The 25,277-nt window shown below is 39.3% G+C and overlaps 1 protein-coding gene across 7 annotated transcripts in view; it reads left to right on the top strand.

Annotated features, from left to right (window-relative positions):
* Positions 1 to 5,328: 5,328 nt before the first annotated feature.
* Positions 5,329 to 25,277, top strand: part of LOC103510644 (glycine receptor subunit alpha-4) — a 140,923-nt gene continuing 120,974 nt past the window's right edge. For all 7 annotated transcript variants that reach the window (XM_026824644.1, XM_026824641.1, XM_026824646.1 and 4 more), the window contains exons 1-2: positions 5,329 to 5,364; positions 19,559 to 19,564. The gene's annotated coding sequence lies outside the window, so the exon portion shown is untranslated. The remainder of the gene's footprint in view (positions 5,365 to 19,558; positions 19,565 to 25,277) is intronic.

Genomic DNA, 25,277 nt, shown 5'->3' with positions numbered 1-25,277 from the left:
TTTTATAAGCATTTTTATTATTTTCTTGTGTAAAACTGTGGGCAAATATAATTTCGTTTTCAAATTAGCTACCTACCTAATTTAATTTATAAAATATGTATGAAATTTCAGAAGTATCTAATCTTCTTCTTCACCTTTTCCCGTGTATAGACGGGATCGGCGTTTTTCGTCAGCCTCTCCTAACTTAGGGTGATCAGCCCTAGCTAGGGTAATTGCTTTGGGCTGACATTTGGTTTTGACTACAAATTTTTCGAGTTGATGCCCTTCGCACTCAACCTTTGCTATTTCTGCTGGATATACCCAATTTATTAAGTACCTACCTATTAACCTATTAACATTCAACAAGGTTCTCCTGATAGGTATCACTACAAATTGAACATAAAATAATGAAGGTGCTAATGGGAGATGTTGAATAAAATGATTCAATGAAGTAGAAAATGTATTGAAAAGAAAATATTATTTCAGCTTCAACAGAGAATGAAATTCGTGATTGTATATGTAAATATTCCGGAGTGTTAAAACATGATCATTTGGTATAATTATGCAGTGGATGTAATCATTGTTAGGATTAGGGCATGCCATGGTAAACACGGCAGGTATGCCCACTTGTCCAGGGATAAAAACAAATCAGGCAGCCTAGTAAGCTTGGAAAGTAGCGCATTTGTCTTGTAAGCGCTTAGACTTGGACACACTATTAGCCTGTGGTGGACTAAATTTTGGTCCGGTGCAGTCTGATAGTAAAAATAATACGTCTTTTATGCGTATAGATAGGTATACCTAAATACCTAATGAACAAATAAATAATACCTACCTAAATTCTATTGGATGTACCTACCTAAATTCATGCACCTTTATATGTAAGGTACCTAATATCTGTAGGTACGTACCTTAGTTTTAATTACAGTGCCCTATTCAAAGTGTAAATAAAATGTAAACTTCAATAATAATAATATTTATTAATCACAATAATAATATTTAATCATGTCTGTGTGTCTGTTTTGTATCGCGAATCTGCATTGCAAATTTTTGGCACTGAATGGAAAGGTGATGTATTAAATAATAGAAAATTAATATACAGGGTGTTCCAAGTACTAACCTTTCCGAAATAACTTACATCACTCGTATTCCGTATTTATGAACAAAATATTCTCGCTCCCAAGTCAGGTCAGACTGAAGTCAATTTTGGCCAATCAGATGTTTGGAATTGATGCTTCAGTGCTATAACTTAAGAGCCAGTATTTTGTTAATAAAGCAGCAACTACTTCTGTGACAGTGGAACATCCTGTATAGATCAAGTACTGAAACAGATAGGCCCGTAATTTTCATTGAAACAGATTGCTGTGAGATAGTAGGTATCAGTATTATTTTCTATTATGTGTCCGAAACATCCAGGCTCAAGGTTTACCTGGGCTTACCCAATGATGTTGTACTGATGGCTGATGGGATGGACAAGGACTCTGATGACAGTGGAACATCCTGTATAGATCAAGTACTGAAACAGATAGGCCCGTAATTTTCATTGAAACAGATTGCTGTGAGATAGTAGGTATTATTTTCTATTATGTGTCCGAAACATCCAGGCTCAAGGTTTACCTGGGCTTACCCATACCCAATGGATGTTGTACTGATGGGATGGACAAGGACTCTGAGCGTTATATTTTCCCTTTATAAATATGAAAGGCGACGTACCATACTAATGTGAACGCGGCTTAAACCCTGAGGGAAGTATACCACCTACTTACATAAAAATAGCTTCGTGCGACATGTAAACAAAACAAGTTTTCCAATACGTAGCTCTCTTGTTTACATTGGTATAAAAAGTTAACCAAAATAATATCACTTCGAAAAGGGAAGAAGAACACGAAAACAAAGTTTTTTTTTTTTTTTTTTTTGTTTCTTTTAAGATATGTTTGATAGAGGGAACTGTAAAGACAGGATAGGAGAAAGCCAGCTGTTTCTAGAACGAACCTTATCTGACTCCTATTAAAGCTTTGTGTTCAGAGGTTAATTCTTTTTCCTCTCTGATGTTTTTTTTTTTTTTATGTTCGAATGTTTGATTTGTGGCCATTGGATTGAATTGGAGAGCAGAGGTAGAGGAGGACAGAGAAATGACAGAAGATGGCATAGAGAGAGAGGGAGAGGGAGAGAGGGAGGGATGACCGAAATTTAGGACATGTACCCCAACAATGTCCCTGACATAAATCAAAAAGAGGAATTGACTTTTGGTAGGAGGTTTTATAACTTTTAGTGATGTTTTGTGTTTTCATAAACCCATAGGAACCTAGTATTATTGTAGTACATAGGCACACATCCCCCTATGGTTTTTCGCTGAGAAAAAGCACCTGTATGTAGGTAGTAGGTACCTAATTAAATAAACCGGGAAATATATGTAATTTGATGGTTGAAAACTTCAGCTTCGTAAATAATCGTAAACCAATATCTCAAAGAAGGGACAGCATTGCTGGTGTTCCAGGTTGAAAATGCAAACGACTCTTGCAAAAATTGGCAACACCTCAAATTGTACGTTTTCCTCCTCCTCCTCCTCCTCCTCATCCTTTTCTAAGAAGAACACGAAAACAAACGAAGAAGAAGGAAAAGAAGGAGGGGAGAAGGAAAAAGAATACCAAAATAGAAAAAGAAGAAGGAGAAAAAGAAGAAAGAAAATTTAAAGAAGAACGCGAAGACAAACGAAGAAGAAGGAAAAGACGAAGGAGACAAAGGAAGAGAAGGAAAAGAAGGAAGACAAGAAAAAGACAAAGAAGGAGAAGTTGAAGAATGAGGGGAAGAAGAAGAATGAGGGGAAAAAGACAAAGAAGGAGAAGAAGAAGAAGAATGAGGGGAAGAAGAAGAATGAGGAGAAGAAGAAGAAGAATGAGGGGAAGAAGAAGAATGAGGGGAAGAAGAAGAATGAGGGGAAGAAGAAGAATGAGGGGAACAAGAAGAATGAGGGGAACAAGAAGAAGAATGAAGAGAAGAATAAGAATGAGGGGAAGAAGAAGAATGAGGAGAAGAAGAATGAGGGGAAGAAGAAGACGAAAAGGAACTTTTGTTTGAACAAAAACATTTCGTGTTGACACAAACATCAAACATCGCTACACCGCCACATCTAAAATTTCAGAACTTTTCTATCAACCGGAAAGGTGGAAAAGTTAAAACTAGGTAGGAACTAGGAAATAACTTCGGAAAATTCGCGGTGAAAAGTTACACATCAATGCAGTTGGTACCAGCCTGGTTAGCTTAGTTGGTAGTGCGTCTGCCTTGTTAGCGCTAGGCCGCGAGAAAAAAAAAATCATTTCAGAAAGTGTTGTCATCCTGAAGACTCCCATAATATTTTTTTGCCTTGACTAGTAATATTGATTTGCGAGTGGGCAGCGCTGCCCAAAGTGTGATCCTCCCTCTGGTGACCTTTGAAGAGTTATCAAGAACGTCTTTAGAGGGAAAAGTGGAATTGAAACAAAAGCTCCTTTTTTAAAGGCTTGTAATACCCCTCTTTTATCACAGTCAGCAGTCAGTTTTTCTGTCCTAGGTCTCTCAAACGTTCTGAAGCTTTTCCCGCTTCGTTCTGACTGACTGGTGACTGACACGGTCTGCCAGGTGAGTGGCTGACATAATCTAAATATAAAAAGATTTCTGGTTATTTCTGTCACAGAAATGGGTCATACCTAGTTTTTTTGCTACCTATTGTCTTTTTATTTACCCATTTTTTGTTCCCACATTGCACATGTAAAATTCAATTGCGATTATATTATAACAAATGGGTCAAAGTGTTACCAAGTGGTCCACAGTTTGGACACCACTCGTCTCGCAAGATCCTTAGCAAAAGCTCCACAATGTCTGAGCTCTTGGGACACGCAAGCCTTTGTGTATCCTACAGGGTGACTCAGAAATCCCTTTCACAAGAACGCCATGGTACACAGAGTGTCTCGGAGGAATTTTTAATAAGGATCACTGCTTCAAATAAGATACCTAATGTCTTTCCTATTTTTATGGGGACCTAATATTTTTCCTATTTTTATGGGGAGGGACCTAATGTCTATCCTATTTTTATGGGGACCTAATGTCTTTCCTATATTTATGGGGACCTAATATTTTTCCTATTTTTATGGGGAACCAATATTTTTCCTATTTTTATGGGGACCTAATGTCTTTCCTATTTTTATGGGGCTTAACGTCAGTGTAGAAATAACTATTACATCTTATATGACTTTTAGTGACGAGAGTTTGAGTTTTACCCTCCATTTGGCTACACGTCTACTCATAATAAGCTCACCTAGCCTAAATGGGGCCGAAAAGCTAGCTATACTTTTTTTTTTTTTTTTTTTACAATTTTTTTTCTCATTTGGGTTTGGTCTGAAAATAATTCCACTGTAAATAAATATAAACATTCGGAGTTGTTTACACTCCACTAATTCATTAAAAATTAAGGTCGGGTCTTCCCGTCTGAGGGAAATTCTAGTAAGTAATATGCTATTTTCCCCTAAAACCACATTTCCCCACGAGTTATTATCCCTGGAAATTTGAAAATATTTTCAAATCCTCGCACACCGTAGGTACCATATGAAAAACATAACTCTGACACATTCCTGGTGTTTTTAAAATTTCCCTCGTAAAAGTTTTACAACGTTCCTTTCTCTCTCGCAACAATGTCTCTTTTCCCAGATTTTCCCTCCCATAAGTCCCATATCATAAATATGTAGGTATAAGTACTGACGTATAGATATGGTACAAAATATTGTGTTCTATTTTCTATGCCATTCTGTTTTTTATTTTGTTCTGGACCATGTTCTTGTGTCTGACAGCTGATTTCACAAAAGAAGGAAAAAATGAGGGTAACCGAGAAGGGATGAAGTGCGAGAGAGAAAGACAGAGAGAGGGAGAAGGGATAGATTGAAACAAGTTGTCTGGAGAACTTTACCAAAAGAAAAACTATAAACCGTATCTCTATCTCTCCTTCCTCATCCTTCTCCTCCTCCTTCCTCCTCGAACTTCTGTCCTACGTCTATCTTTTTTATTATTTTTACGTCTTTGTGTCTATTTTTTATTACTTGAAAGACGAGACGAAGCGAAAGAGTGAAATCTAGAGAGAGAGAGAGAGAGAGAGAGAGAGAATAAGAAAGAAAGAGAGAGAGAATGGGTGAGATAGAACTTTCAGTGCTTTTTCTTTGTGATTTTTATGGGCACCATATTCCTGATAAATCAACAGTACTAAACCTAAGGTATACCTAAGTCTGGGATATACCTGAGCACCTGCTCCCTATATAGAACACCAGAGTTAAGCAACATTGAGCTTGACTGGTTCTGGAAAGTGACATAATATTCTTCTTTCTTGTTCCAGATGGGAGTCGAACGAGTGGTGTTCAACTTGTAGCTGTATCCGAGTGTCCAGATGGTCACCCATCCGAATACCAACCTCGCACAAAATGGCTTAACACCAGTGATTCATTGGAAACTGGACCATTAAAGGTGTTGTTATCGCTACAGGATAAATGTCGGTGTCAACACTTGAAACTCATTATTTCACATGGAACCACCTACTACAATTACGTTCCATGTTATTGTAGGCTAGGTACTACAATTTACAAATACAACCACGTCCTAGCAATTACAATTGCATGATCCTGTAATTATACTGCATTGTTATAATAATAACGTCTTTATAGCCCCCAACATCAGACAAAAGCCCCTATAGCACTGTACATATGGATTGCTTGCTGTAAACTATTTCGCTGTAAAATAAAAATGTTATAAAATCATGCTTTGTAAACATTTGTACATAAAATGGACAGGGTGGGGGTGATAAAAGCAATTCATACCAGTGCAAAAATTGTGAAGGTTTGAAAAGGGAAGGGAGGGGGACTTGCGAAAATTTTAAATTTCTGTGAGGCAGAAAAAAAACGTAAAATTCAACATGTTTTTTATGTATTCTAGGTACCTACCTACTTTCCACTATTAATTATGTTATTTATGCTTCAAGGTACAGGGTGCCTGAAAAATTTCATCTCAATTTCTTAATGCGACGTTTAAAAGTTGTAAGATAAAATTTTGAGCCTTTCTGTGCTTTCGGTACTGTTTTCCGAGAGTCCTAAAATCTTCTATAATTCCATCTACATAGGTACTGGTAATTCTAAATTTTGATAATTCCATTCTACCCTATAGGTACTTGGTCCCTCTATTCCAAAGGCCCTACTTGGAGCTTAAATACGCTTATGCATTCGAATATTCTGGGGCCCTACCGTAAAAACTTAAACTTACTGCATTTTTCCAACTCCTACCTCCCCTCCTCCTTCTCCTCCTCCTCCTCCTCCTCCTCCTCCATCTTCTTGTTCTCGTTCACCTTCCTCTCCTTCTCCTCCTTCTTCTTCTACTACTTCCCCTCCTCCTTCTCCTTCTCGTTCACCTTCCCCTCCTTCTCCTCCTCCTTCTCCTTCTCGTTCACCTTCCCCTCCTTCTCCTCCTCCTTCTTGTTCTCGTTCACCTTCCTCTCTTTCTCCTTCTTTTTCTTCCCCTACCCCTTCTTCTTCCCCATCTTCTTCTCTCCTCTTCCTTCTCCTTTTCTTCATCCTTCTACATCCCCTTATTTTTTCTCCTCCTCCTCCTAGTTCTTCCCATCCTCATACTCCACCTCCATCTTTCTCCTCTTCTACTTCTTCTTTTATGATTTAAAACAGGAAGTTTTATTATAATAGTCCGCAAAGTTCGCCGACAGACTAGAATAGGGGCGAATAAAGTTTTGGACTTTGTTAAACTATGCAGATAGAATGAATGTTGTGAACTATGTATGTAGCTATTGTAAAATTTTAATATTATAGCAGTTTATTTCTGTAAAACGCCATTTTTCCGGGTAGACCTAAAACTACCCGAAAAAATGGCGTTTTACACAGAATTCAAGATTTTCTTTGCAATATTCTAGCATCAAATCCCAGCCTAGTAAGCTTGGTAGCCTGCCTTGTAAGTGCTAGATCTTGGGTTTGCTTCCCGCCTAAGTCAAAGTTTATCCCAAGTCAGATAAGGTTCGCTCTCGGAACGGCTGGCTTTCTCCTATGCTGTCCTCGTCTCTTCGATTTCAGGACGATAAAACCTCCATTATGAAAATTCCATCTAATCCTCTACCAAACCTCTTCAAAAAAGACTTTCTTGCAATAATTCACAGTATAATTATAGCTACTGTTTAATTGAATAATATCATTGAAACAGTGACATACCTGCTACACAGAGAGACACACTACAACACTGTGGCATACTAAGGCAGTGTGACATACTACAAGAGTGCATGGCACACTACAACGCAGGGAAAAAGTGTTGCAATTTTTTTCTCTCTTTAAAAGTTTAAACGCCATGACCGTTATTAAGACAGATGGGAAAAACCTGACAGCTTGCACCTCATTAATGAGGAAGAAACACCAGTGGAACAGAGAGAGAGAGGGAGAGAAAGAGAAGGAGAAAGAGAGAGAGAGAGAAAGAGAGAGAGAGAGTGATAGAGAAAGAGAGAGAGAGAAAGACGGAAGAAGGAGAACATAATGTAGAGCACAAAAAAGAAGGAGAGACAGTAAGAGGGTAAGAGAGAGAAAGAGAGAGAGAGATTGATAGAGAAAGAGAGAGAGAGAGGAAGAGGGAAGAAGGAGAACATAATGTAGAGCACAAAAAAAGAGAGAAAGAGAGGGGAAGAAAGAGAGGGAGAGAGAGAAAAAAAAGGATAGAGAGAATTGAAGTAGGTAATGGAGAGTACAAGGAGGAGATATAAAGGCGAGAGGGAGGGAGAAAGAGAGACAATTTAAAAGGAGGGAAGCAAACAGAAATAAGAGAGGGGGAGAGAGACTGGGAAAGAGGGTAGAGAGAATGGAAAAATGGGTAGCACAAAAAAAGGATAAAACAGAGAGAGAGAGAAAACGAGGTTGAGAGAAAGAAAGAGGAAGAGAGAGGAGGAAGGGAAATAAAAGACAGACAGACGACACCGAAGCGAATACAATAGTCCGTCCCCTATACCTTTTATTATTAGTAATAATAAAGGAAGGACGGACTAACAATGAACAACAGACAAGTTCTGCAAGTTCTGTTAATGCTTTTGTTGTCTTAGGGAGGTTTTATAATACCTGAGGTACAAATTGATACTCGTACGTAATTATAATCCATTATTAACAAGCCACAAATAAATGGAGGAACATAAAAAAGTGTAGGTACCCCTATTACCTAATACATTGAACTATACTAGATCTAGGCGTAGAGACTGCGGACTGCAGCAAACATACCTACCTACATCGATATGTAGGGGTACTACCTAACTCAATAGCACTAGATGGGAAAGAAAGTGTAGAAGCCAAGCGTTTTACAAATTTATACAATGTACCCACCTATCACCTATCTTGTATTTTGTATTACAATAATGAAAAATACATTGGTCTAAACTTCTGAACTGGAGAAAAATAAATCACTGCGGAGAAATGGGAGAAAGAGAAAATGGGGAGAAAAGGGAAAAGATATGACAAACAAAGTGAAACGAAAATACATTTGGTCTAAACTTCTGAACTGGAGAAAAATAAATCACTGCGGAGAAATGGGAGAAAGAGAAAATGGGGAGAAAAGGGAAAAGATATGAGAAACAAAGTGAAACGAAAATACAGTACATAATACACAACAAATAAGAAATAAATCAAAATAACAAAGACTCGGTGAAAAGGAGAAAGACTGAAGAGAGTGAGAGGAAGAGGAAAAGGAGAAAGAAATGGGTGGATGAAGAGAGGAAGAGAAGAGAAGGAAAACATAGATGGAGTGAAAGTAAGAGATAAGGTAGGAAGAGAGAGAGAGAAGGAAGGAACACAACAAATAAGAAATAAATCAAAATAACAAAGACTCGGTGAAAAGGAGAAAGACTGAAGAGAGTGAGAGGAAGAGGAAAAGGAGAGAGAGATGGGTGGATGAAGAGAGGAAGAGAAGAGAAGGAAAACATAGATGGAGTGAAAGTAAGAGATAAGGTAAGGAGAGAGAGAGAGAAAGACGGAAGGAAAAGGAAGAACTAGAGAAAGAAAGAGGAAGATAAAAGGAGAGAGGGATGAACAGATAGAGAGAGAAGAATTCGAAAAGGAATTTGAGAGAGAGAGAGAGAGAGAGAGAAAGAAAGAGGAAGAATCACAGAAAAAGAAGGGATATGAGGAAAGTGAAAGAAAGAGATAGGTATAAAGAAATTTAAAGTGGAAACACGAGAAATAACTATATGCCAAATTTCAGGTTCCCATCTTTAGCCATTCAAAAAATATTCAAGGGTCCCCGGACTTTTGAAACACTCTGTAGAATAGACCAAAGTAAGAGCAACATAGACTAAAGCTTAGGTCTTACGTAAGCAAAAATGAACAACAGATAAGTTCTGCAAGTTCTGTTAATGCTTTTGTTGTCTTAGGGAGGTTTTATAATACCTGTACAAATTGAGGTGGTATCCTATGATACGTAATTATAATCCATTATTAACAAGCCACAAATAAATGGAGGAACATAAAACTAATATAGTTCAATGTACCTACCTATTACCTAGTAGGTACATTGAACTATACTAGATCTAGACGTAGAGACTGCGGACTGCAGCGAACATACCTATGTACATGGATATGTAGGGGTCAAACACGAGAAAACAGGATGTGTAAGAGAGATAGATGGATAGCAGAAAGGGAGAGAGAGAGAGAGAGAGAGGAAGTCTGTCTCGTTCTCCTTCTTGATTCTCCTGAGTAACTCAATTACAAGAAAAGAACTTGGAAACTCTCTGGGAAATAAATTAGGTACCTCTGGCTCTAGGTTAGATTCAGATACTCTTACTTGACGAGGTTTTGGTCGCTTCAGAAGTGAAATTGCTTATCAGCCATGGAAAATGGGATAAAAAAAGTTATAAAAAATTTGATAAAAAAAAAAGTTTGATAGAGGGTAACCAGAGGTCTTAAAGTACCGAAAGCTAAGAGAGAAGGATCCTCCTAGGATAGGAGAAAGCCAGTTGTTCCAAGAACGAATTATATAAAATCCACCTCGTTTGGTAATCGAACCCTCGACCTAACGCCTACAAGGTAGACACACTATACCCTCCAAGTTAACTAGGCTAGAGAAAATGAGATGATGAGATCATAGAGTGCGTATAAGAACTGTAAGGAATGGCGTTATTTTCAAAACAAACTTTGCTTAAGCCACTGACGATAGCACGTTGAAAGCACCAGTTCAAAATAGAACACTGAAGTTAAACAACGTTGGAATTGGTTGATATTCGGATGGGTGACCATTTGGGCAATCAAGTGCTACTGGCTGGAAGGTAAAACCCGTGCCGAATCGAGGGTAAAACCCCTGTCTCTAATAACCGTAGCGGTTAGGTACCTACATAACATACTTATGTAAGTATTTATGTTTGATTCCCAGTTTAAGTAATTAATTATGAAAGTTATTGCATTTTTCGATTCCCACTGGGTTTCTCTATGAAAACAATTATACATGATTTATGAAAACAATTTCACGGATAGGTATTCTAGAGATAACAAAGAATACAAATGACAATGTAAACATCTCTTGAGGGAAAAGTTTAATGTTTCACACGGTTTTATTGTCTCTTCAGTAAACTTAAGGAACGCGGTAGCGCTCCGCCCCTCCAAGTCAAAGCAGTTTGACAGTCTGGAATACGGTGGATAAGCGGATTTATTTGTGCAGTGACGAATGTTTCCCTTCCTTCAAACACGAGAAAACAGGATGTGTAAGAGAGATAGATGGATAGCAGAAAGGGAGAGAGAGAGAGAGAGAGAGGAAGAGAGAGAGAGAGAAAAGAGAGGGAGATAAAATTTCAGGAGACTAAAGGAAGAGGGAAGCATTGAAACTTTAAAATTTAAAGTAGGTACCTACCCAAACTTTCTTATGTTAAAGTATCTTTTGCTCCCTATTAACAGCCCAAAAGCACGTTCCTCTTTACCACAATATTGTACCTACCTCATACCTACAAGTAGGTAGCTTTACGGAAGGTAATTTTACGGAAGGTATGCCGCATTGTTACGTTTATTTATTTAACTTTTAACACACCAGAGGGGGTAGGGGGCGCGCGAAAACCCAAAATCTGTTTAGAAATAAGCGAGAAAACAGCTTTCTTTTTCAGGGGCACTGTGGGAGCAATTTTCGGCTTTTTCGAGGGTAGCAATTTTCGGGGAGGAGTTTTGAAAGTAGGCATTTTGAAGACTTTTTTCTTAGGGAACATTTTGTGGTATTTACGCAATCTTTAGGAAATTTCTACCTAAGAAAGAGTAATAATATAAACTTTTTTCTGGTGAATGAGGAAGCTTCCAAAAAAGTTGTAGGGAGAGAGAAAGAGAGAGAGAGAGAGAGAGAGAGAAGAGAAAGAGAGAGGGAGAGAGAGAGCAGAAAGAGTGAGAGGGGAGGACAAACTTATTCAACGTTATTGTTTCAGATATACCTATACGTAAGTATTCCTACATAATTATAATTATGTATTATGTAGGTTTGTACCTACACCTATGGCGTAAATATGACGTCGGTACGAGAAACTACCTATATGAGATATGACGAAGTACGAGTATCTACCTTCATGACGGAAAAAAAAAATCTTTCCTTCCGGGGATAAAAGAACTCATATCAGCCTAGCATCAGAGGAAAAATGATATCTCTTTCCTCCCTCCCTTTAGACAGCTCTGGTGAGTCAAAGCAGCGGGCATTCCACATAAATTATTTACATTTTAATCCCAGAGGCTCGGCAGGACAAAAAAGGGAGAGTTTTATGAACATCACAAGCTGGGAAGGATGCAAGGATGTGGAGAGGATTTGAGGATGTGTAAAGTCAACAGTTCATGTGTGGATACCTAACTGAGTATGTGATAGATTAGCTAGCGACAAAAATAAACCACAGCGGTCTGTGAAATCAACTTTTTCTCTTCTTCTTCTTCTTCTTCTTCTTCTTCTTCTTCTTCTTCTTCTTCTTCTTTTTACTCTCCTTACCTATTTTTGGGAAGTTTCTTTAGGGGGAACTGTAACAATGAAGATATTCGGTCCTGAAATAAAAGAGAGACAGAGGATAGGATATGAGAAAGCCAGCCGTTCCGAGCACGAACATTACCCGTTTGGAATACCATTCGCCCCGGGTGGGAATCGAACTGGCAACACAACGCTGGCTACCTTAAAAGCCAACCAGTTTAAAGTTTCTCTTTTTAGTGAATTAATCAAAATCAAGAGTCTCACGACTCACGAGTTTTAGTTAAATTCAAGAGTTGCTCAACATCAGCTGTTCGAAACACATCAATATTGTACCACAGTGAACAATGGAAACGTTCCCCCAGCAAGTTAAGTGGGTCTACATATCTCTCTTGACAACTTTTGAGTTCAATTACGAAAGAAGTTGATAATGTTGTGCTTTCCCTTAGTCAGCAAGTCAGCACAGACGTGGTTGGGTCGTAAACTATTACTGAACTAGCCACCAGGGGCGGAATTGCTATTACTTCGTAAGCATGGACTTTATTTTCAAGAGGTTTGGTAGAGAGAACTGCTAAGGTCTTTTATCGTCCCGAAAGTTAAGAGAAATCTAAGACAGGATAGAAGAAAGCTAGCCTTTCCGAGAAGGAACATTATCCTTTCAGGATAAAAACCGCCCCGGGCGGGAACAACTTCTGGGTAGTCCCACTGCCCAGCGCTTAATACAAGGCAGACGTTCTAGCTTCCAAGAGCCAAGCTAAGTAGTCTGGCATCGGACGTCCTTACATTTTTAACTATTTCAGTTCAGATGAGCTTATAGGTACCAGGGACGGAATACGATTAGCATGGAAGGTGGTCCACGTTAGCTCCTGATTTGGATTCCCGCCAGGGGTGGACTTTATCCCAAACCGATAAGGTCCGTTCTCAGAACGGCTGCCTTTCTCCTATACTGTCCTCCTATACTCTCTTCGATTTTGGGACGATAAGAACTCTGTTGTTACAGTTCCCTCTATGAAACCTCTTCAAACAAGAAAGAAGACTAAACATTAAAAGAGCATTTTGACTCTCGGTTAGACAATACCTACGAATATATACCTAGCTCCTAGAGCTACCTTGTTACTTTCCAATCAACATTCCATTATCATGATTAGTATGATTTCCAACATTGCTTCATATGTATACTAGGGACGGGACGGACGTTTAAAGTCTGGATTTTACTTGCAATTCTATATACCTAGCTCCTAGAGCTACCTTGTTACTTTCCAATCAACATTCCATTATCATGATTAGTATGATTTCCAACATTGCTTCATATACTAGGGACGGGACGGACGTTTAAAGTCTGGATTTTACTTGCAATTGCAGCCAAGTGTAACAAAGTCCTAAGCGTAATGGGCAAACAAATAAGATGGAGGATTTTCTATTTACAAAACCAAAGAGATCTCAGACGTTTACAGAGACGTGATGAAGTTCCCAATGACTCTTACTTCATATCTCAACGTCACACAAGATCCTAGAGTCCATCAATTTATTATCTGCCCTCCCCTCTTTATCCTTCCTTTCCCCTCCCCTCTCTTTCCATCTTCCTCTTTATTCTTCCTTCTCTCCCTTTTGCTCCCTTTTCATTTACTTCCCTCTCTCCTTTCTTCTTCTTCTTTGTCTTCTTTCTTCTCCTTTTTCTCATTCCTTCCCTCCCGTGGCTTCCTTCTTATCTACCTACCTAATGCCTGAGGTGTTCTCTTTTCTCTTCAATCTACCTACCATTTTACCACTGCAGTATACCACACTCGTGAACTTGAAACGATACCTTTTTCTTTCTATTTCAGGTATTTCAACTATTTCTTTGAGACATTTCTACATTTTCTACAACTTCTGCTGAAATTTTCCATTTCTGTATAATAACTGAATTTTTGTTACTCTCTGAGACATTTCTCTGTATTTCTATACAGAAAGCGCCATTGCTTTCGCCCCAGACCTAGTGCCTGAGGTGTTCTCTTTTCTCTTCAATCTACCTACCATTTTACCACTGCAGTATACCACACTCGTGAACTTGAAACGATAGTACCTTTTTCTTTCTATTTCAGGTATTTCAACTATTTCTTTGAGACATTTCTATATTTTCTACAACTTCTGCTGAAATTTTCCATTTCTGTATAATAGGTAACTGAATTTTTGTTATACTCTCTGAGACATTTCTATATGTATTTCTATACAGAAAGCGCCATTGCTTTCGCCCCAACATTGATTATAATGCCATATCAGCATATAGTTTGGTGTAATACTCGCTAAATATAGAAAAAAAGCTCACAAATATAGTTATATTATAGTAATACTGGCGCCGTCTTGACTGAGTGCACCCTCCTTCTCCTCCTCCTCCTCCTTTCCCCTCTTTCTCTCCTCCTCTGCCTCTTCTCCCTCCTCTCATTCCCTGCTTCGTCCCCATCGCCCTTTCCCTTTCCTCCTCTCACTCCTCCCTCTGCTTCCTCCCTTTCTTCTTGTTCTCCTCCTCGTCCACCTCCTTTGGGGGTGAAGAGCCCCTTGTGCAAACCAGTAGTTTCCAAAAATACTTCAGTTTTGGTCAAATATGATGAAAAACGTCGCGTCGTGTAGTGACGCTATAAACTCTTGACGTTCGCGCATCTACCGGAAGGTTTGATTGTGGATAATCTCTGTGCCTAGCTATAGTGGTGATAGTACTTTGAACGCACCCATCCTCGATCAATCACTGAAGTTAAGCGACGTTGCGCGAGGTTAGTATCCGGATGGGTGACCACTGTAACCAGCTGAGCAATCGCTGCTAGCTTTTTCCCGCCCCAGACTGGGTGAGGAGGTAGCTGGTCATCGAATGGCGGGTAAAACCCCCGTCAGTGAAGACCTTAGGCTAAAAACAGAGTGGAAAGCATAGCGCATGAAGAATCGAGCAGGTGGGGGGAAGGGATTATAGAGGGAAGTGGCGACCTCAAACCTCTAAGAAGTGAGAGCAAAAAAATCTATGTTCTTTGCTCTCCGCTCCAGCTAAGGCTAAGTTTTTAGCCTTAACAGTTAGTTATACACTAACGTAAAGCCCCTTAAAACATAGGTTGTAGGTATACCTACCTATATGAGCGTAGATTGGAGACCGCTGTTTTTGAACTTCTCCTTCCTTCTATCATCCCTCCTATTCTATCTACCCTACCTTATACCCCCGTTCTAAAATTTTCATTTGAAATATACACCCTATGTAGGTACCTAACATAATTTCGTAACTAATAAATATCCCCGCTCTACTTACCGTCAGGTAGTCTCCATAATTCTATTCTATCCTCATAGACTAACAAAATTCTATTCTACTACAGTCGAACTTGGATAAGTGAGAACTCAAGTAACTGAATAGCTGAATACTTTTCCTTCAAATACCAATATGTATGTATAAAAAGGTTTTGCTTTCTTCCTCAATTAAAGAGTTCTTAGAGAGGGTTTCTCATTTGTAGAGATACAGAGAAGAGTTTGTTCGAATCTTAGCATTAGGCATATCCCATGTGCTGTGTTCCAATCCAATCCACTCGACCCCGATCCAACCTTTGATTTTTTTCCAATGACAAAATCTCAAAAATAAATACCTAAATAAAATTAAATAATAATAAATAGAGGTAAATTATTCTCATTTAAAGAGGGGTTTTTTTTTGGACAAATAATGTAGGTATACCGTCAAACTTGACTAGTAGTAACTAATAAATATCCCCGCTCTACTTACCGTCAGGTAGTCTCCATAATTCTATTCTATCCTCATAGACTAACAAAATTCTATTCTATACTACAGTCGAACTTGGATAAGTGAGAACTCAAGTAACTGAATAGCTGAATACTTTTCCTTCAATTACCGATATGTATGTATAAAAAGGTTTTGCTTTTTTCCTCAATTAAAGAGTTCTTAGAGAGGGTTTCTCATTTGTAGAGATACAGAGAAGAATTTGTTCGAATCTTAGCATTAGGCATATCCCATGTGATGTGTTCCAATCCAATCCACTCGACTCCGATCCAACCTTTCATTTTTTTCCAATAACAAAATCTCAAAAATAAATAAATAAAATTAAATAATTATAAATAGCGGTAAATTGTTCTCATTTAAAGAGGTTTTTTTTTGGACAAATAATGTAGGTATACCGTGTCAAACTTGACTGGTAGTTTTCTCAATTCAGCTCTCATTTATCCAGATTCGCCTGTGCATAATTTAATATGACGCTATCGTTATTAATAAACCTTTCGTTTCTTATTTATTCAACGATTTTCATTTATTATTTGTTTAAACTTTGCCCATTCGATCTTTAGCACAATAAAAACCTTGCGAAAGCTCTAGAGGGGGTAATTAACTAACTGGATGCCAAACAGGAAAAGAGGAGGGGAGCCAATAATATTACTAATAATAAAAAATAATAAAAGGAGAAAAAAAAAAATGAGAAAAACACCCAAACTCCCGCTGGGGGTTTTTTAACCCTTGTTTGGACAATTTGGCTAAATTGGTTCTTTAGTTTTTATGAGTTTGTGGCTTTTTGGTTAATTCGAGTCATGTTATGAGTAGTTATGATTGGGTTGAATAGATTACTGACCTCCCTTGGTGGTGTAGTGCTGTAGTGGATAGTGGTCAAGATGCTTGTCTGGTAATCAGGAAGGCATGGGTTCATTCCCAGTCGAAGTGTAGAAATTGATCCTCAGGAATTTGACCATTTTTTTATCTACTAAAAAATACCTATAGTAGCCTACTTACTGCTGGGGTAAAGATAAAGGGAACCTTTCATCCTATTCGAGCAGTATAAATATGCATTATTATTATTATTTGAAGCGCCTTTATTCTCTGCTAAGTGACGTCGTCATCTTATATCGTGACCGAGGCCTACTTGGCCTAACGACCTACTCTGCAGCATAATTACATCGCGGTGTTTTTTGAGTTTGGGTAAGTTGTTCCCCGAGTGGTGTTTTTTTTTTTTTTTTTTTTTTTTTTTTTTTTTTTTTGCTTAAGTGAGTTTTTTCCCCTCTAAAAAGCAGAGGGAACCAGTTTTCATTTTTTTTTTTACCATCAGGTAGGGAGGTCCCAATAGAAAAATGTCTATAGAAAATGATGGTGACCTTCGAAAACGTTCTTTCTTGAGGAAAAAGAAAAATGTCTGCTCCTTTTTTTTTTTTTTCTTCTTCATCTTCTTCTTCTTCTTCCTTTTGTTAGAGAAAAAGTCTCCTTTGTGCTACTCTGTGGTGTCAGTTTACTCTTTATATTTACAACTTTACCAAGGACTAAAGACTACAAAGTATACAAAGCATCACAGGAGCCCTTTTGTCACTTGAACTTTCAAGTGTGCTCCCCGCGATATACCGTTTTTTGAGAGGAGATAAAGTTTCATTGACTCTCTCTTTCTCCCTCTCTCTTTCTCTCTCTCCCTCTCTCTCTATCTCTCCTTCTCTCTCCCTCCTTTCTCTCTCTATTTCTCCTTGTCTCTCTCCCTCCCTCCTTCTCTCCCTCTCTCTCTCCCTCTCTCTCTATCTCTCCTTCTCTCTCCCTCCTTTCTCTCTCTCTATCTCTCCTTCTCTCTCCCTCCTTTCTCTCTCTCTCTCTATTTCTCCTTGTCTCTCTCCCTCCCTCCTTCTCTCCCTCTCTCTTTCTCTCTCTCCCTCTCTCTCTATCTCTCCTTCTTTCTCCCTCCTTTCTCTCTCTCTCTCTATTTCTCCTTGTCTCTCTCCCTCCCTCCTTCTCTCCCTCCCTCCCTCCTTCTCTCTCCCTCTCTCTCTCTCTCTCTCTTTCTTTACCTTTATCTATCTTAACATTCGTAAACGTCCTGAGTATAGAAGTCCCTTTGTAAATATCGATGATTAAAGTCCCTTAATATCAAAAATTGCATTTCATTAAATATCGATGATTGGCGTACCCCAAATATCGATGAAAATCGATTGAAGTACCCAAAATTTTGTTGAACTGAAGAGGGTAGAAGTTTTTTAATACAATGGAATTCATTTGTTCTTGTCAAAAGAAAAAGAAAAAAAAAATAACAGACAAAAAAATAAAGGTGTATCCCCACAGTTTCGTGAGGTTTTATACAAGGAAAGCGTTGTTGGAACGCTCACTAGCTTACCACACCATTCGAAATACGAGTGCAAATTTGTACTGTAGGTACTGATTTGGTTTAAGAGGTGGCCTTTCAGGTGTTTTAATGGTAGAGTTTATTTAAATAAAGACACGAATAAGTATTTACAGTAACTCGCACTTCGTGCTCGGGAGGGGGGCTTTGCCCCCCCCTCCCACCCCCCGGGGGCTTCGCGTGTTCGCTACGCGGGGTTGCGTATACGGTCGCGCTGCGCGCTCCCGGGGCTTCGCGGGGTTGTGCATGGGGTCGCGCTGCGCTACGCGGGGTTGCGTATACGGTCGCGCTGCGCGCTCCCGGGGCTTCGCGGAGTTGTGCATGGGGTCGCGCTTCGCCGCGCTCCCTTGTTTACGGTCGCGCTGCGCGACCGGGGTTCGCGGGGTTGTGCATGGGGTCGCGCTTCGCGCTCCCTTGTTATACGGTCGCGCTGCGGCTCCCGGGGCTTCGCGGGGTTGTGCATGGGGTCGCGCTTCGCGCTCCCTTGTTTACGGTCGCGCTGCGCGCTCCCGGGGCTTCGCGGGGGGCGGGGTTGTGCATCGGGGTTGTGCAGGGGGTCGCGCTTCGCGCTCCCTTGTTTACGGTCGCGCTGCGCGCTCCCGGGGGCTTCGCGGGGTAAGCTCCCTTGTTTACGGTCGCGCTGCGCGCTCCCGGGGGCTTCGCGGGGTAGTGCATGGGGTCGCGCTTCGCGCTCCCTTAGCTTCGCCCCTGAAAACTAATATCGTCCCTGAGTCTTGTTTCGAAGAAATGAAAACTGAAAACTAAAATCGAAAGAAAACATTAAACGCAGGAAAAGTTTTGCTGGCCTCAAAGCGTGTTCCCCGTGTATTTCTTATGGGGGGACTAAAAAACGTCAATATCTCGGGAACGGTTTAGAATTTCGGGATTTTCCGATTTTTCCCAGTACCTACAAAAAATAAGGGTCGCCCATTCCTCATTTTCCGCTGTTCTTCGCTTTCTTTGAAGAAGAATACCTGGGTATTTACTATTTGTTCTGGAAATAGATTAATACAAAACGCTTTCGTGTTTGGCGCAGGATTGCCAAGTACAAAACTTGTAGTAGTGCGGATATCATTTCCTGTCGCAGAACGACTCTAGACTAGACGAGAATAGAACAGACTAGATTAGAATAGGTAGAATAGAATAGACATGTGTCTTAAGTTGAAAGTCCAAACTGCTAAAAGAAGCTTTGTTTTAGGTAATTTCTAGGCAAAGTAGCAACATTGGGTTGGGGTTGTGTGTTTTGGGCCACTAGGAAGCTATTCGATATGAAAACTCATTCAATGAACTATGTAGGTACTAGGTAGTATGGGGTTGTGTGTTTTGGGCCACTAGGAAGCTATTCGATATGAAAACTCATTCAATGAACTATGTAGGTACTAGGTAGTATGGAAAAAAAAAGCAAAATAGCTAGGTACTAGTAGTTTATAGTTTATCCAGATCAATGTGACAGCAATGAGTCATCAACCCAAAATGAAGGAACCAATCAGATTGCAGAAAATCCTTACATTGTTGCAATTCAGGTAAAGGTCTATTTTTGATAAACTCTCTCTCTTCTAAAATGCTCTAAGTTCAGAGGTTGGATTCCAGAACAGGTAAGGTGGATATCGCCTTACCTGACTTTGTGTCACTGTCGGAGGAACACTGTGCAAAATAGCTTCCCCTTATAGAGATTCTCTACCATTGCACATGTGACATGTTTGGCAACAATGCCTATTTTTTTGCTGTCACATTGATCTGGACACACTATAGTTACATAATACCTAAATACATATGTACCTATGTATACGTAGTAGGTACTCATAGTAGCTATTTACTTACATGGATAAAACATGAAGGGTGCCATTCGCCAATCACATAAAGCCAAACACAATCAAGTCTCATAGGGAGTCGATTGTCACTTGATAAAATCTGTACTAAATTGGATTACAAACCCCGTCAGTGAAGACCTTAGGCTAAAAACAGAGTGGAAAGCATAGCGCATGAAGAATCGAGCAGGTGGGGGGAAGGGATGATGGAGGGAAGCGGCGACCTCAAACCTCTAAGAAGTGAGAGCAAAAAAATCTATGTTCTTTGCTCTCCGCTCCAGCTAAGGCTAAGTTTTTAGCCTTAACAGTTAGTTATACACTAACGTAAAGCCCCTTAAAACATAGGTTGTAGGTATACCTACCTAAATATGAGCATAGATTGGAGACCGCTGTTTTTGAACTTCTCCTTCCTTCTATCATCCCTCCTATTCTACCTACCTTATAAGTGAACTTTGACGTCACGGCATACGCTCCCGTAGGCGATGACGTCACATCAAATGTCCCGAGCAAAGTTCCCTCGCAGGCAACGCATTCTAACGCGCCTACCGTTGAACAAATATTCCTAAAATGAAACCCTAATAACTCCCATTTATGAATAACAGCAACTTAAAAATACGAGCTTTTGCTGCATATAATTAACCTTTCTCCTTTTTACCCAGAAAATTTCTCGCCCCCCAAGAGAAACTTGAGAAAGCGCGCCGCTACGTGCCCTCAAAAATTTCGCCCCAAACTCTGCTATGGCAAAGTTTATATCATAAAAGTGACAGTGGGGCGGCGGGAAAGGGAATTAAAAAGATTAGGTACATAACTTTCTCAAATAAGCAGGTAGATAGCTACCTACTTAAAATGGAAATATTTTAAGCACTTGAGAAAGAAAAAGAGAAAGGAAGAGGTGAAAATGAAGAAGAGGAATGAGGAAAAGAAGTAGTAGGAAGAAGGAAAAAAGAATGAAGAGGAGAAGAAGAAGAAAAGTTGGAAAAACATGAGGAACAAGACAAGAATAAGAAGCCGAGAGGGGGAAAAGAAGAAAAAAGCAATAGGAGGATGGAAGGAAATGAGAAAGGAAGAGGTGAAAATGAAGAAGAGGAATGAGGAAAAGAAGTAGTAGGAAGAAGGAAAAAAGAATGAAGAGGAGAAGAAGAAGGAAGAAGAATGAAGAGAAGAAGACAAGTTGGAAAAACATGAGAAACAAGACAAGAATAAGAAACCGAGAGGGGGAAAAGAAGAAGGTAATAGGGGGATGGAAGACAAGAAAAAAGAGAAGCACAGAAGGGAAGAGGGGTAAGAAAGAGATAGGATTATAATAAGAAAACATCATACATGCAATATGGAAAAACGCGAGGGATGGGAAAAAGGGAAGAGAAGATGGGAAATGGAAAAGTCATGATATTGAAAAAGGGATGAGATAGGTAAGAGATGGACAAGATACTCGTATAATAACTTGCGCATATTATGGCTAGAATCTGTTAAATAGATCAGTTGCGCTTACTTGGGTGATGTTTCAAAGTCATAGAGCAGGAAAAATGAGGACCACCGGAATACCTATCTTAACATTCGTAAACGTCCTGAGTATAGAAGTCCCTTTGTAAATATCGATGATTAAAGTCCCTTAATATCAAAAATTGCAGTTCATTGAATTATATCGATGATTGGCGTACCCCTAATATCGATGAAAATCGATTGAAGTACCCAAAATTTTGCTGAACTGAAGAGGGTAGAAGTTTTTTATACAATGGAATTCATTTGTTCTTGTCAAAAGAAAAAGAAAAAAATAACAGACAAAAAAATAAAGGTGTATCCCCACAGTTTCGTGGGGTTTTATAAAAGGAAATCGGTGTTGGAACGCTCACTAGCTTACCACACCATTCGAAATACGAGTGCAAATTTGGACTGTAGGTACTGATTTGGTGTAAGAGGTGGCCTTTCAGGTGTTTTAATGGTATATAGAGTTTATTTAAATAAAGACACGAATAAGTATTTACAGTAATTTACAATGACATCTTTTCCAATTTGTTACAATTCTTACACAAAGGCAAAGGTTACAGGCAGGATTAACGATTTTGCAAAAAAAAAAAAAAAAACTCCAAATCTCTCTCCCACTCCTTCTCTCCCTACCTCTCTCCCTCTCTTTCTTTCTCTTTTTCTCTAACTCTCCTCTTTTGATTGCATTTATTTTCTCCTTTTCATCTTCCCCTTCCCCTTGCTTTCTTCCCTCCCTCCCTCTCTCTCTCGCTCTCTTTCACTATATCCTCCCTTCTCCTCCTTTCTCTTACACACATCAGGTAAACGTTTGTACATATCAGATGTCAGAGAGAGATATGTAGGTAATATCTCAACGTCACACAAGATCCTAGAGTCCATCAATTTATTATCTGCCCTCCCCTCTTTATCCTTCCTTTCCCCTCCCCTCTCTTTTCATCTTCCTCTTTATTCTTCCTTCTCTCCCTTTTGCTCCCTTTTCATTTACTTCCCTCTCTCCTAAAGGGAAGAGAAGATGGGAAATGGAAAAGTCATGATATTGAAAAAGGGATGAGATAGGTAAGAGATGGACAAGATACTCGTATAATATCTTGCACATAATATGGCTAGAATCTGTTAAATTGGTGGAGATGTCAAATTCACCATTTATTTTAGTGAAATCTCTTAGTTGGTGGAGATGTCAAATAATACCATTTTAGTTTAATCTTCTGTTAATTGGTGGAGATGTCAAATATACCATTTTAGTGGAATCTTTTAAATTGGTGGAGATGACAAAAAATGTACTATTTTAGTGCAATCTGTTAAATTGGTGGAGATGCTAAATGCACCATTTCAGTGGTGGAGATGCCAAATTTATCATTTTAGTATTCCAACAATCGTTGTAAGGATTCGAATAGGTATTCTTATCGCATAGCAATAAGAATACCTATATACCTTTCTACTTTCTATTCGTAAAACGAGACATTTATTTTTACATTCTAACGCGCCTACCGTTGAACAAATATTCCTAAAATGAAACCCTAATAACTCTCATTTATGAATAACAGCAACTTAAAAATACGAGCTTTTGCTGCATATAATTAACCTTTCTCCTTTTTACCCAGAAAATTTCTCGCGCCCAAGAGAAACTTGAGAAAGCGCGCCACTACGTGCCCTCAAAAATTTCGCCCCAAACTCTGCTATGGCAAAGTTTATATCATAAAAGTGACAGTGGGGTAGCAGGGAAGGAAAAGATTAGGTAGGTACATAACTTTCTCAAATAAGCAGATAGGTAGCTACCTAGTTAAAATGGAAATATTTTAAGCACTTGAGAAAGAAAAGGTTGCGCGAGGTTAGTATCCGGATGGGTGACCACTGTAACCAGCTGAGCAATCGCTGCTAGCTTTTTCCCGCCCCAGACTGGGTGAGGAGGTAGCTGGTCATCGAATGGCGGGTAAAACCCCCGTCAGTGAAGACCTTAGGCTAAAAACAGAGTGGAAAGCATAGCGCATGAAGAATCGAGCAGGTGGGGGGAAGGGATTATAGAGGGAAGTGGCGACCTCAAACCTCTAAGAAGTGAGAGCAAAAAAATCTATGTTCTTTGCTCTCCGCTCCAGCTAAGGTACGTGAGAAAAAAGTGGGAGCAAAATAAGCAACGTTGTGCGTGGTTGGTGTTTGGACAACCTGTCTAGTTCCTGGCGGATCACAAAAAAAAAGGTAGGTACCTAGGTACTTATTATAAAATGTAAATAACAGAAAAATATCTAAGTACTCGTTGGTACATAACTGAAAACCGAAAAAAACACAAAGGCTGATTGAGTTACACACAAAGGCTGATTGAGAGGCTGACGAAAAACGCCGACTCGTCTTTGCCCTTTCCCGTCTGTACACGGGAAAGGGCAAAGAAAAAGAAAACGAAGAAGAAAATAACCGAAAAAGATGAAGCTAACACCTATAGATAATATTAGATAACACCCGCATAGTCTATTTTTGTATTTCTCCTTTGAAAGTCGTGTGGTATGGCAACAATACCAAATGGAAAGCACAATAGAGTTTCTAAATATAGGTGTGTGTGTGTGTGTGTGTGTGTGTGTGTGTGTGTGTGTGTGTGTGTGTGTGTGTGTGTGTGTGTGTTCATCAGGTATCAGGTAGACCTGACAGGCGGACCTGATCAGGTATGCCTGATAGTGAGCGGCTGGTCTAACCAATCTAGGTATATGAGTGCTGAGGTCAAATCACGTCACCATCACCCCCTATAGCTAATGGAGGGGGTGTGTAATGTGATTACACAAAGTTTTGTCTGTACTAAGTTTAAGATAACCATTATTTTGTCACCCCCACCCCTATAAACAGGGTGATTCAAAATATGTCGGGGTTCCACAGTTGCGCGAGGTTAGTATCCGGATGGGTGACCACTGTAACCAGCTGAGCAATCGCTGCTAGCTTTTTCCCGCCCCAGACTGGGTGAGGTTAATGTGAGGAGGTAGCTGGTCGTCGAATGGAGGGTAAAACCCTCGTCAGTGAAGACCTTAGGCTAAAAACAGAGTGGAAAGCATAGCGCATGAAGAATCGAGCAGGTGGGGGGAAGGGATGATGGAGGGAAGCATTACCTCAATAAATGGACGAGTTATAGCAAATTAAAAATGAAAAAATCCTTAAGGGTGTCGATGACTGGGTGTTTTACCTTAAATGAAATTACCTATAATTTCATTATTGTCATTGGGTACAACGTCATAGCTTCAGAACCACTGCTGGGTGCATTTCGCACATCAAAATAAAATGCAATACAGAGCGTGCAGAGAAAGTTGAGGAAAATGTTGAAAACGAAATAGAAGAAGGAGATAAAATGGAAGTGTGAGCAATAGTAAGCATAACAAATATCGAATGAAGACGATAGAAAGCAGAATGAAGAGTGTAAAAGAAGATTTAAAATGAAGAGTGAAACAAGATTTATTATGAAGATGACAAAAGAGAAGACAGTAAAAAAAAACGAGAGTGCAAGAGAAGACCGAATTAAGGAAAGAGAGAAAGAAAAGATGAAGAAAACATAGGTAATGAAAGACAAAAAAGAGACAGTATGAAGTTGAGAAATAGGAAAAAGGAAGAATGACTAATGCTGGGATAGGAAAAAAATAGAAACAGGGAGAAAAATAGAAGGAGAACAACAAGAAGGGAAATGAAGTAGAAAGAGAAGGAGGAGGAGGAGGAGGAGAAGAAGAAGAAAAATAATAATAATAAAGAATAATGACAGAAAAAGAAAATAATTATAGACATGGGCGAATGAAGAGTAAGAAAAAAGAAGTAATAAAAGGGGGGAAAACAGGAAGAAACGAAGAACGAGAGAGAGAGAGAGATGTATATAAGAGAGAGATATGGAGATAAGAGAGAGAGATGGAGATAAGAGAGAGAGATGGAGATAAGAGAGAAAGAAATGGAGAAAAGAGGGTAGAAGAGGGTGAAAGAGGGAGATTGAAAT

The sequence above is a fragment of the Diaphorina citri genome, unplaced genomic scaffold (genome assembly GCF_000475195.1).
Source record: "Diaphorina citri unplaced genomic scaffold, Diaci psyllid genome assembly version 1.1 scaffold626, whole genome shotgun sequence".
NCBI lineage: Eukaryota > Metazoa > Arthropoda > Insecta > Hemiptera > Psyllidae > Diaphorina > Diaphorina citri.
Note: the sequence above shows the minus strand (reverse complement) of the source record. Positions and strands in the feature narration are given on the sequence as shown.